We start from the raw sequence: 12,570 nt of genomic DNA, 5'->3' as shown, positions 1-12,570 counted from the left end.
GCTAGCTTCGCTTAGCATAATCTGCTCTAATGCCATCCATTTCCCTCCAAATTCTATGATTTTGTCATTTCTTAATGCAGAGTAATACTCCATTGTGTATAAATGCCACATTTTTTTTTATCCATTCATCTATTGAAGGGCATCTAGGTTGGTTCCACAATCTTAATATAAGACTGTGTTTTATGTATACTGTTATGTATTAAATTGTACCACATTTGAAAAATTCTTAAGAAGTAAATATGTAGTAACAAAATCAGGAATAACTTGTTCTATTACATATTCTCTTTTTTTCCATGTTATTTATCATCTGTATCCTGTTTTATTCTCTTTCCACATTTCTGTTTTGTTTTTTAATTCATATATCAAATAAAACCTCTGTGGTTGCATCAGATTCTTAGCTCCTGTTATGCTTTGTATATGAGATGCTTCCCCTGCCAAGCTCCTATTAATGTAGGAATGTTCAGAGGTGAAATGAACAGATTATGAAAGTTATAACCTAATCAGTGGGTTATATCATTTGATGAATTAATAGTTGGAAAGGACTACTGTACTGTGTAGGCAGGTAGAGTGTGGCTAGAGGAAGTAGGTTACTGGGGATGTACCTTTGGGGTTTATATTTTTTCCCTAGCATCTTTCCTTCTCTCTGCTTCCTGACTGCCATGAGCTGACCAGCTTTCCTCCACTGGGTCCTTCGGCTAGGATATTATGCCTCATCTCAGATCCAAAGTGATGGACTTAGTGGACCATGAACTGAGACCTTTGAAACTATGAGCTAAATTAAGTTTTTCTTCTCTAAATTATTCTTGTTAGGTCACAGATCCTAACTGTTAATCAAGTGTAACCTGGTAAATTTCCAAGAACTTCCTGCTTTTTTTTTTTTTTTGCCAGAATTCTTAGAGGAGACCAAAGAGCATTATACTTTTCAGTCATTTTAGGACTTTTGAGATACCAGCATCCTGCCCCTGAATCGTAATAATGTGATCCTATATGAAAAGATTATTATTTTACTTTAGTCTTTATCCCATTTGACAGAGAAAATTACCTAAATGAATAAAGATAATCTGAGTTTAAAGTATTTTATGATTTCCTTTGTTTGGTGCTTGGGATTGAACCCAGGGTCTTGTACTCATTTACCACTGAGCTACACCCCTAACCTTATGATTAGTTTTAAAATTTATTATCACTAACTGTTGAGAGCCACAGCCAAAGGGGCCCCAGCAAACTTCCAGCTGCCAGCAACCAGCTGCCAGCTGATGATTGGCTCACAGCGGCCCCAGCAACATCTAGCTGATTGGCTCCTCTGCGGTGATGTTCATTGGGCTGTTTCCCTGCCCTTCAGACTGCCAGCTGATGATTGGCTCACAGCGGCCCCAGCAACATCTAGCTGATTGGCTCCTCTGCGGTGATGTTCATTGGGCTGTTTCCCTGCCCTTCAGACTGCCAGCTGATGATTGGCTCACAGCGGCCCCAGCAACATCTGATTGGCTCCTCCACGGAGCTGCTCATTGGGGGACTTCTTTGGCTCCGCCCACGCAACCCAGCCAATCGGCCTCAAGAACAGGAGGATTGTGGGAGGTGGTGAGGTTTGTGTGGGGGTGAGAGGCTTGTGGGAAGCCGGTGGTGGCAGCTGGGCTCTGAGGGGTTTTCCCTGAGGAGCTGTTTTGTTTGGCCTTTGTAGTTCTAAAAATAAAGTTAGTTTCTTTTGACAAGTGGCTCCTGATTTGTGCCCAGCCAGACTGCGGCAACTAACTGATTACATATAGAGTTCGTATTTGCCTCATTGTAGGTCATCTAACTAGTTGCGTTATGGTTGCCCTTGTAAATGTGTGCATGTTCATGTGCACATACATTTATACATGGTTTAAAACTTAAAAATCCATGTACATGATAAGCAGAGGCTAACACACAGTTAAGTAGGGGAAAGGAAGAATAGAAGTTCAGTGGATTAGACAAAGGGGAACGATGGGAAGGAAGGAGGGATGGGAATAGGAAAGACAGAATGAATCAGACATACCATTCCTATGTTCATATATGAATACGCCACCAGTGACACTCCACATTATATACAATCGTAAGAATGGCATCCTAATTAGAATAAGTTATACTCTATGTATGTATAATGTGTAAAAATGTACTCTACTGTCATGAATATCTAAAAAGAATAAAAATTTTTAAAAATCCATGTACAGTGCATAGAGTCACTTCCAAATTCCAAGTTCCCATAGGGAACTTTTCATCTTAAGCAGGAGAATATACATAAATTATGGTCTTAATTTAAAGTTATCTTCAGTGATACTTCTATACACCAAAATCTATCCCCCTGTGCCTGAATGTTAATTTTGTTGTTGAAACTTAAGTATGTAATATCACAAGTGATAACTGGGGAACATTTCAATTATGATAAACTGTGGTGACATGGAATATAATTGATATTTCAATCTTAATGCTTTACTAATATAAGTTCAAATAATGACTGAATACCCACAAGTCAGCTGTCTAAATCAAGAACTTATTCTTTATACTATTTAAATTCTTATTACATTTCAAGTTTAAGCAATTTGTACAAGCTATTGTGACTGTGACCAGTGCTGCATGATTACTGGTGTTAACAATAATAAAAACTTTTTGACCATTCTTATAGTTTTCTTTTTTTATAACTTTCAATGAAATGTGTTTGAAATCAAAACAAATTAGTATATTGTAAGAATTTCTCTTTGGCTAACATGGATAAATAATGTGAAATGACATTCTGCTTTGTCTGATGACCTTACTGTATCAAAATTTGGTGACAATATATTGTTATGGTTTAGACTGAGGTGACTCCCAAAAGCTCATGTATGAGATAATGCAAGAAAGTCTAGGGGTAAAATGACTGGGTTATGAACCTTAACTGAATCAGTGCATTAATCCACTTGACTGCATTAACTGGATGTTAATTGGAGGCAGGCAGGGCATGGCTGGAGGAGGTAGGTCATGGGGGCATGCCTTTGGTGAGAAGAGCTTTCTGATTCCTTGTTGCCATATTCTGAGATGTTTTCCTCTGCCACGTCCTTCTGGGCCCACAGCAATAGAGATGGCCATCTCTAAAACCCTGAGAACCAAATAAACTTTTCTGTCTCTATGTTGTTCTTGCAGGTCATTTGGCCACAGCTGCAAAAAAGCTAACAAAAGCACATATTGAGTGAATTAAGTATTACTATAAGACTGATTAAAACTTTGAGTTAAGGGTCTTTTTACTATTTTTGGTCCCTTATTCTCATAGATGATTCCTTGATTTATTGACTGATAAAAGAGGTCTTACTCTCCAACTGAGAATTCTGTATTAGAACATGTAAAATCACCTGATTACAAAGTGGTTAATGGCAATAAGATACTTGTTTACTACTTTGTATATAAGATAGGCAATCTCATAGACCAGATAGATCCATTCAAGCCACTATGGCCTACTATCTCATGATTTTGGGGGATATTTTTGCTTTCTCTGGACTTCCTAAGAACTCTCCATTAACCAGTCTCCAAAACAACACTAAATAAGAACTCTATTTATGACAGGGTAAAGGATTTGCACAGAAGCATCTTAGAAATGTGGATGTATTTCAAAATGTATCTTTTGGGCTTCCAGGTGTAATTTATTAACCTTTCCACTTTATTCAAATAAAGTACTTAATTTTAACCAGAAATGGTTAAAAAGGAAAACAAAAGTTTAATCATGTATCAAAGTATGTATTGAATATAGATTCCAGGTTTATAAAAAATGAACTCATGGGCTGAGGTTATAGCTCAGTGGTAGAGCACTTGCCTAGCATGTGTGAAGCACTGGGTTTGAGTCTCAGCACCACATATAAATAAATAAAAATAAAGTTCTATCAACAATTAAAATTTTTTTTTTAAATGAACTCATACTTAATCAAACAAAACAGAAGATTACACAGTGAATTCTTCTAAAAACTCTGCAATATCAAAACATAATTATTTCTTACCAGGAAAAAGTAAGCAAGTAATTAGGAATCTCTGGATAAAACAGTAGGAACATATTTGTTCCAAAGAAAAATAATGACTGAAAGTTGTATATAGATATGTTAGTGGGCACAAGTGTGACCAGACTGTCAAGATACTCACTAGCTGACAAAGTTACAAGACTTATCAGGAAAAGCTAGTATTTCCTTCTTTATTTCCCTCATTTTTTTTAGAAGTTTTATTCCTGGAGCTACACTCTTCATTTTGAAAAGAGTGGCCTTTCTTAAGATTATTCTGGTTAAGGACATTCTAGGATTTATTTTCAGCTGTAGAACTCATGTGACAGACCTACTTTCTGACTGCTAGGTAAATATAAAATTACATGTATTTGGCCTAGGTCCCAGAAAAATGAGTGAAAATAATGTATCTTGGTATCTCCAAGACTGGAGAAAAACGCAGAAGAACTGAGGCTCTCGGGAAAGAACAGAAAGGAGTGGCTAAATATTTAGCAACAGAAATAATTGTGACATGGCCTTTCTTTATGATCTAATAGAGAGAACTGCTCCTTGTTACTTTGACTGGCTAAAGAAAGGAAAATGGCTTAAATTCTCTAATAACAATGTTTAGATAGTTTATAAATATTACAAATATACCTTTTTAGCATTTGTTTGATCAAAGCCCTCAGTCAAAATATTTATGTTGTTTTAATTGCCACACCTAAAATAAATGGAGAACAGATACATATAAATCAAATATTAATTATTTAGGTACAGTTATTAGCATTATATACTAATGTGTTGAAATAGATTTTAGTTTCTAACTGGAAGCTCACTTTTTCATAGAAAGTCATAAGAAAAACACTTCCTTAAGCAAATTAATAATTTTATGCTCTTTGATACACAGATTAGTTTTCTTATTTATCAGCTTCCTTACCTGACAATTTTATCCTGCAATAAGATTTCTTGAGTAAAAGATGAATAAACAAACATTCAAGGCAACAGGAAGCTAAATGTAGCAGTGAGATGAAAAAACTACATATGCTGTGATAATTGTGCTTTGAATATTTGAGGAATATCTGGAAATTGATGTTTATCTGAGTTTGGAGCCATTAAAAATTATCAGTCTGTCAATATTATCAGACATAAACAGTTTAGCTACTATATATTATGTACTATGAAACCAATGAGAAAAGCTCAAGAATTCATGAAAAAAAACTATTTTAAAATCCTTAATTAAGATTTTAATATATAATCTGTTTATTAAATAATTGTTTTTGAGATATGTAAATGTGCATTTCTTCTGCTTTGTTGAACCTTACAGACATAATGCCTATAGCAACCGACTAATTCACTGATTTTATTTATTTATTTATTTATTTGGTGGAAGGGAAGGTGAGGAATACTTAAAAGAGAAAATATCAGAAATTTGAGCTGTGCACAGAATAGCAAGAGTATTTAAATACAAGTGGCCCTGGTTTCAGGCCCAGATTTTTATAAATAGAACTCGTGAATTCTAGACAAGCTCAGGCAAATTCAAAAGTTGACCCTCAAACCAAATATAAACTATCAACTGATTTTTTCTTAAACATATATACACATTTTTTATCCAGTCTGAGTGTTATCCTGTGTGTTTCCTCATTTTCACAAGTCTGTCTGACAGGCACCCCTGATAAAGAATATTGTAACTTGGTCAAAACAGGGGCTAAGTGTTTCCAAGTAATTACTTTTAAAAAAAAAAAGTGTTTCCAAGTAGACAATTAGATCCTGAGTCAATCAAAAGATTCAGGTCAATTCCAGAAACATTTATAGATACCCTAGTCTGTGCCTGGCAATGGGATTGCAAATGTTGGATTCAGATCCAATTTCAGACCTTGCAGGGCTGGCTAAGACCAGAATCAAATAAGAACTCCAAGACAGATACTAAAATAGATTCAAATTCTCAGCATTTCTCTAGCAGACAACACAGGTGCAAATTGGAAGAGAGCCTTCTCATGACTCATCTAGTCTAGAATGATACCTTATAGAGTAGAAAGGGCAAGGCAATTCACCTGGACATTTTCTGCAGGACTTGTAGGTAATACTGACCTTTCTAAGGCCAAGGGCCAGAGTAGGTCAAAGTACAGTCTAATACCAAAAGTGATCTATTATATTGTTATAATGCAACAAGATTCTTTTTCCTGTAGAATAAAGGAATTCTAAACAAAGAAGTTACTATCAGCCATAAAGATAGTATGGATCAATGAGGGCCTTCTAAAGACTATCAAAAAACATAGGAAACCAACAACATCCTGATTAGCACAGCCCCTACAACTTGTGGTAGTGAATCCACATGCTATGCTCTATACTACTCCATTTTCTTAAATTTAACCACGGATGAAAAACAACACAGCAGCAACAAGAAAGGTTAACTACCGGGCTGGGATTGTGGCTCAGTGGCAGAGCGCGTGCCTCGCACATGTGAGGCACTGGGTTAGATCCTCAGCACCACATAAAAACAAACAAAATAAAGATTAAAAAAAAAGGGATAAATATTAAGAAGAGATTTTTCTTTGAAAATATACAGTAATTCAAAAGAAGCCATACTATATAAAACCAAGCAGTTTTTATAAACTTCAGATTTTTTTTTCACTCTTGTGTCTCATAACTAATTTAGTTATTTGATGACCACTGTTCTTTCTTTCAATGATGGGAATTAAACCCAGGGACTCACATATGGTGACTAACTACTTGCTTTACCATTAAGCTACTTACAGCTCTTGATGACCACTTTTTTTTTGGGGGGGGGGGGCACAGAGGATTGAACCCATGGGTACTTTATCACTGAGCTACATTTTGAGACAGGGGCCCACTATGTTGCTGAGGCTGGCCTCAAACTTGCAATCCTCCTGCTTCAGCTTCCTGAGTCACTGGGATTACAGGCATGCATCACAGTGCCTAGCCTGATGACTACTTTTTAAAAATTATAAATATGCTCTGTTAAATTTTCAATTTAAAGTTATTATTCTGGAGAAGTGATTCCTAAAGCAAGTTTTACAAAATCAATATTTAAAGTCCAGTCTTCAAGAAATTTTCAGTATTTCCAGTTTCTTAATGGAACCACCAAGACCAGATTTAGCCCTTTAAGATACATCTGAAACCAACTAAAATCTTTAGTTTTTTGCTAGATATATAACTAGTGATTATTTTATGTCAACTAGAATCTTAGATAAATAATACACTTTGGTGAGAGAAAAATTTAAAAAGTGTCTGATGGCGAAAAATTTAGGAAGCTTAAACAATGATTTAAAAAGTGTCTGATGGTGAAAAATTTAGGAAGCTTAAACAATGATTCTATAATTTAAAAAGAATACTGGCTTCAAAGGCACAAGGAAAAAACTGAATCTCCCCCAAGTGTTGCTCTCCCTTGCCTTAAAACTTTCTTTTTTTTTTTGGTACTGGGGAATGAACCTATGGGCTCTGGCTCTTTACCACTGAGTTATTTCTCCAGTCTTTATTAATTTTTATATATATATATATATATATATATATATATATATATATATTTATATTTATATTTATTTATTTATTTTAATTTTGAGGCAGGATCTCACTGAGTTGCTGAGAGGTCTTGCTAAATTGCTGAGGCTGTCCTCCAACTTGGGATCCTCTTGCCTCACTCTTTGGAGCCACTTGAATTACAGATGTGTGCTACCATGTTCATCTGTCTTAAAACTTGACTAGAGAATACTTCCCAACCCCTAATGTCTGATGTTGAACCATCAGACATTATACCTGCTGAGCCTATTCTTGTTTCTCACTAGATCTGACACAAAAATTTAATGTCATTTGGTTTTATCCTGCTGACATGTAGTATTAAATGTTTTTTTTTTTTTTAAATTTTAAAATTGAAAGAACTACCAGGCATGGTGGCGAACACCTGTAATCTCAGCAATTCAGGAGGCTAAGGCAGTTGGAAGCCAGCATGGGCAACTTAGCAACACCTTGTTTCAAAATAAAATAAAAGGGGCTAAAGATGTAGTTCAGTGGCAGAACATCCTGGGTTCAATCCCCAGTTACACACACACAAAGTTGAAAAACTATATATATGACATAGTTATGGTTTCTTTAGCAAAACTGTTTTTTTGTTGTTTATTAGAATTAAATCTGCAAGGTGTTACCAGAAACTCTGTCACTTGAACAAATTTGAGAAATCTGAGTACGCTAAATGAGTTTTTTTATATATAAAAGGCAGCAGAGACAGACTTGTAAATCAGTAATTTTATTTTTTTCCAGTGTTGGGGATCTAACCCATGGCCTCACAAGTGCCAGGCAAATGCTCTAATACTGAGCCACTTCCCTAGCCCCAAACAGTGATTTTTACTTACCTTAGTGGTGACACAAATTATTAAAAGAAATAACTTTTAGAAACCTCGGTAAAGAGCAAAGCCTAGCCATTTTAAAACACAAATTTGAGTATTAAGATGTGCCAAATGCTATAAGATTATAGCTCTTGGGTGATTTAGGCAGACTCCACTTTAAAAAATTTAGCTATTGATTTTTCTTCTGTGTCTTATTTCTTTTTTTCCTCTCACTATTCCTCCATGTCCCTTCCCCCAACCCCCTTTTTTAGCCAGGGTCTGACTCTGCTGCCTAGGCTGCTCTTGATTTCCTAGGCTAAAGTGACCCTCCCACCCTAGCCTATGTATTAGCTAGGGCTACAAGAATGCACCCTGGCACCTTGCTTATTATGTTTTTCATGACAGAAAGGCTAGGGATTTTAAAACATACAGTTGTTGTATAATGTTTTCTTGTTGTCATAACAGAAGAAAAAAATCATATAGGTTGTATTTTTCATATTTACATTTTACTCACATTTTTCATTGTACAACATACTTAAATAACTATTGAAAAAAAAGAGGTCCTAAATTTCCAGATAAGAGGAAAGTATTTACAAAAACAACTGATATCACTAACGGGATATATTGTAGTGTTTATTTTTCAAAGACTTGACCTTTGAGTTTTCATGAAATGGCAGAAAAACAAGGAAGTTAAAAAAAAGTAGGGGCTGGGGTTGCTCAAAGATATAGTCCTTGCCTACCATGCGTGAGGCACTGGGTTTGATCCTCAGCACCATATAAAAATAAAATAAAGATACTGTGTTCACCTATGACTAAAAAATAAATATTAAAAAAAAAGTATATTAAGCCTGGCTCAGTACGGGCACGCTATATCTCCTGCAATTCCGGAGGCTGAGGCAGGAGGATCAAAAGTTGGAGGCTAGCTCCAATTAGAGACCCTGTCTTAAAATAAAAAGGGCTAGGGATGTAGCTCTATGGTAGAGTGCTTACCTAGCATGGGAGGTCCTGGGTTCAATATCCAGGAGGGTGTGTGTGTGTGTGTGTGTGTGTGTTTAAAATTTTAACAACTTGGACAAAAAACAGGAAAGTTTAAGATAAAGTTGACAACAGCCCTAACTCAGGATACTATTTCTTCTTCCTGTTCAGGTACTAAGTCATAAGGCTTTGTTTAAATAAAAAGGTCTTTATCAAGTGGTGGCTTTAATTTTTAGAAAGGTTAGTTGCATTTGTACTTGTTTAAATATATTAAATGCCTTCCATGCACTACTTATGAGGGAGTTCGGATCACAGCAGTTGCTCATTCCAATGTAGCCATCTCTACTTGAATTTTAAAAATATGTTAAGAATGTATAACCAATAAGAAAGATTCACATTCAATTCCTGCTTCACCCAGGAGAGCTCCATCTTTCTTCTTTAAAAAATATATTTAAGTCTTGGGTGAACTATTACAGATTTACAGAAAAGAAAATCTGTTAAAACCCAAGTACCCTATTTGCTCAAAAGATTAAAAAAAACACCTTTAATACACTATGGTTAAAACTGGCCTCCCAGATTTTATTATCTTAATTTACAGTTTTCAAACACATCTGCAATTCCCTTCTCAAAACTGAATTAGCTCAAACACTGATGTGAGCTAGAATTCCCCGAAGGAGGAAAACAACTCATTTGAGCAGGGTTATATAAGAATCTTTAATTTTCAGGGACGTATCCTCAAACCATCATTTTTTAAAAGCTATCTTTTAAATCTAACCATTTACGGCCTTAACAGACAATGTGTACATTTTAAATCTATTTTACAAATCTAATAAAAATCAACCAGCTGGTGGATTTAAAAAGGTCTGTGGCTGCAAATACTAAGATGGTGTTTATGAAGCTGCCAACAAAAGCAATTAATCATTAATATCCACTTAAATCAACTGTGAACAGTCACTGCCTCAGGGGTAACCGCGAAGCCCCCCAAAACGTGCCCTGTATTTAGCCATCTAAGCCCTGTTTACAGAACAGGCAAGAACAAATTCGCAGGACTTCCTCTGCATCATCTCGGCAGATAAAGCGACAGCAGTTACAGGGTGCTAATTTTCCGGTCCTCGGAGGGCGGGACGCAGCTGCAGTCCGCTGCGTGGCCAGAACCGCCTACAGAAACCGCGAGAAGCCAGCGCCACCACGGAGGCCCCTGGCGGCCGGCACGGGGGCGCGCGCCGCCCTCACCCCCACCGCCCGGCCCCACAGCGGCCAGGGCGCGCTCCCGCGCGTCCTCCAGATCACCTTCAAGGGGGCGGGAAGAACTGACTAGGGCAGGCCCACCTAGCGACGTGACGATCGCCAACAAAAACTCGAACTCGCCGCCGGGTCCCACCCACAATCGCCGCAGGCGCCAATCCGGGCCGCCTTAAGAGTCTTGGCTCTGGGTATCGAGAACTTGGGGCGGGGACACTGGGAACTAAATTAAGACGCCAAGGCTTGGAGTGGTGGGAAGGTGGGGAGGGGAGGCGGGGACTCCACCCGCGGAACGCCCGCTCCCCCGCCCGCCCGGCTCTCCGGGGACGGCCGGGTTCCCGGTGCGGGCCGGGTCGCGAGCGTGGTAAACAAAGGCTTGCGGGCGGCGGGGGCGGGGGTAACGGTCAGGTGACAGTGCCGAGCACATTTCGCAATCGTTTTAACGGGGCTCCTTTGGCCCGTAGCCCTGGGTACCCCACCTTGATCCCGTCAGTTCTCCCCTATAGGACAAACGGCCCCCCCCCCCCTGCCAAACGGGAAGGCTGGATTTGAGACCGTCGCACTTACTGCTTCCAGAGCTTAAAAAAAAAAAAAAAAAAAAAAAAAAGCAACGCCCGTTCGAAGCCCATCTGCGACGTGCAGGGCCCGGCCCCCAGCTGCTCAGCCCCGAGGCGGCGGAGTGACCGCACCTGCGACCCAGCCGCGGCTGCCCTCCCCGCCCCCGCAGGCCGCGCGGCAGTTCCGGGCCGGTAGTGCCGGGAGGCGGGGGTGCCCTCCCTCAGCGTTGACGCTATCCAGCCGGGGCTGGGGACCCCCCAGGTTCACCTCGGTGGCCCCTCGCCTCAGAAAAGGGCCCTGCAGGCCCAGCCGCAGTTCTTCCGCAGACCCCTAGTCTGGCTCTGAGAGGCCGGCCGCCGCAAGCTTCCCACCCGTGACACCCGGTGGCCAGGACCTCGGCCGCCCCTCCGCCCCGAGGTCCCAGGCTCTGGCCGATTCCTCGCCTTTCGGCCGGTCCCGGAGCTGTCATCCCCGGGTACCTCTCGGCGAAGGCTGGAAGCGGCCAGCAGCGGCGGGCCCTGCGGTCACTCAGCGGCCGGCGGCGCAACGCACTCTCCAGCGCCGGCGTCTCCGCAGAACACCAGTCTCGGCCGCAGCTCACAACAAAGGAAACATGTGACCGTTGAGGCCAAAACACTGAGCGTCACCGACCCCTGGCCAATCAGATGGGCGTCCCCACCTGGGGAACCCTGGGAGTTGTAGTTCTCCTTCCCTCATAGATGACACCCACCCCCCCCGCCCCGCCCCGCCACCTGAGTCTCCACCATAAAGCGAGTACTCAGTGCCCAGAGTGGCAAGACGCAGTGCGAGGGCTGCTGACTTGAAACACTTTGTTTTAGATAGAGACCAGTGAAGGAAATGCATCACGTGCAAAGAGCCTTGGTGAGAAAACTGCGGCGGTTTATTGCCCTCAAAGCCTTTTCCAGGTCTCAAGGCACAAAGCAAAAAACAAACACCCCCCCCCCCCCACACACACACCAGGAATTCACAGAACCTTACAGCTTAGAGCTATGAGACTTAAGATCTTTTAATTTAACTCTTTGATATATAATTGGAAAATCTGAGGGACTGAAGGGTAAAGGGACTAAAACCCTGGTCACTAGAAGGCGCAAGAGAAACTACCTTTCTTTGTAAATCTATTAATGCCACTGGTATCAAATCTTAGCCTATTTTTTTTTTTTATTTTGAACGCACATGCAAGTTGAACAAAGTTGTCCCAAATCTCTATTTTCCAGGGTAGATAGACTCTCTCTGAGAGGCATTATTTTTGTTCTTTTGTTTCTGCAAATCTTTTTTTTTAACCTCCTGATTTTGAAACCATTTAACTAGGTTTTGGTTTCTCAAATCAAAATTATAAGTCATCTCTCTTCTACACTATATGAATACACTTCATTAATACCTATATTAAATACGGAGATGTGTTCAATGACCAGAGGTGAAAATAATATGGAAGGTCGGTATTCAGGTCTTTAAGATGTATTTTTAGGTCTTTTTTTTGTATC

The 12,570-nt window shown here is 39.6% G+C and overlaps 1 protein-coding gene across 8 annotated transcripts in view; it reads right to left on the bottom strand.

The window, feature by feature from the left end:
- The window catches only part of KLHL24 (kelch like family member 24), a 58,125-nt gene extending 46,453 nt beyond the window's left edge, over positions 1 to 11,672 (bottom strand). For 5 of the 8 annotated variants that reach the window (XM_081302166.1, XM_081302163.1, XM_081302162.1 and 2 more), the window contains exons 1-2: positions 11,548 to 11,669; positions 4,611 to 4,674 (exon numbers count right to left, since the gene is read on the bottom strand). The gene's annotated coding sequence lies outside the window, so the exon portion shown is untranslated. Of the gene's footprint in view, positions 1 to 4,610; positions 4,675 to 11,511 lie in introns of all 8 variants that reach the window. The other 3 variants (XM_081302160.1, XM_081302161.1, XM_081302164.1) reach the window with 3 other exon arrangements.
- Between the last annotated feature and the right edge of the window lie 898 nt (positions 11,673 to 12,570).

This window comes from Spermophilus citellus (genome assembly GCF_964194105.1).
Source record: "Spermophilus citellus genome assembly, chromosome: 7".
Classification (NCBI taxonomy): Eukaryota; Metazoa; Chordata; class Mammalia; order Rodentia; family Sciuridae; genus Spermophilus; species Spermophilus citellus.
This window is presented reverse-complemented; position numbering and strand designations above follow the sequence as displayed.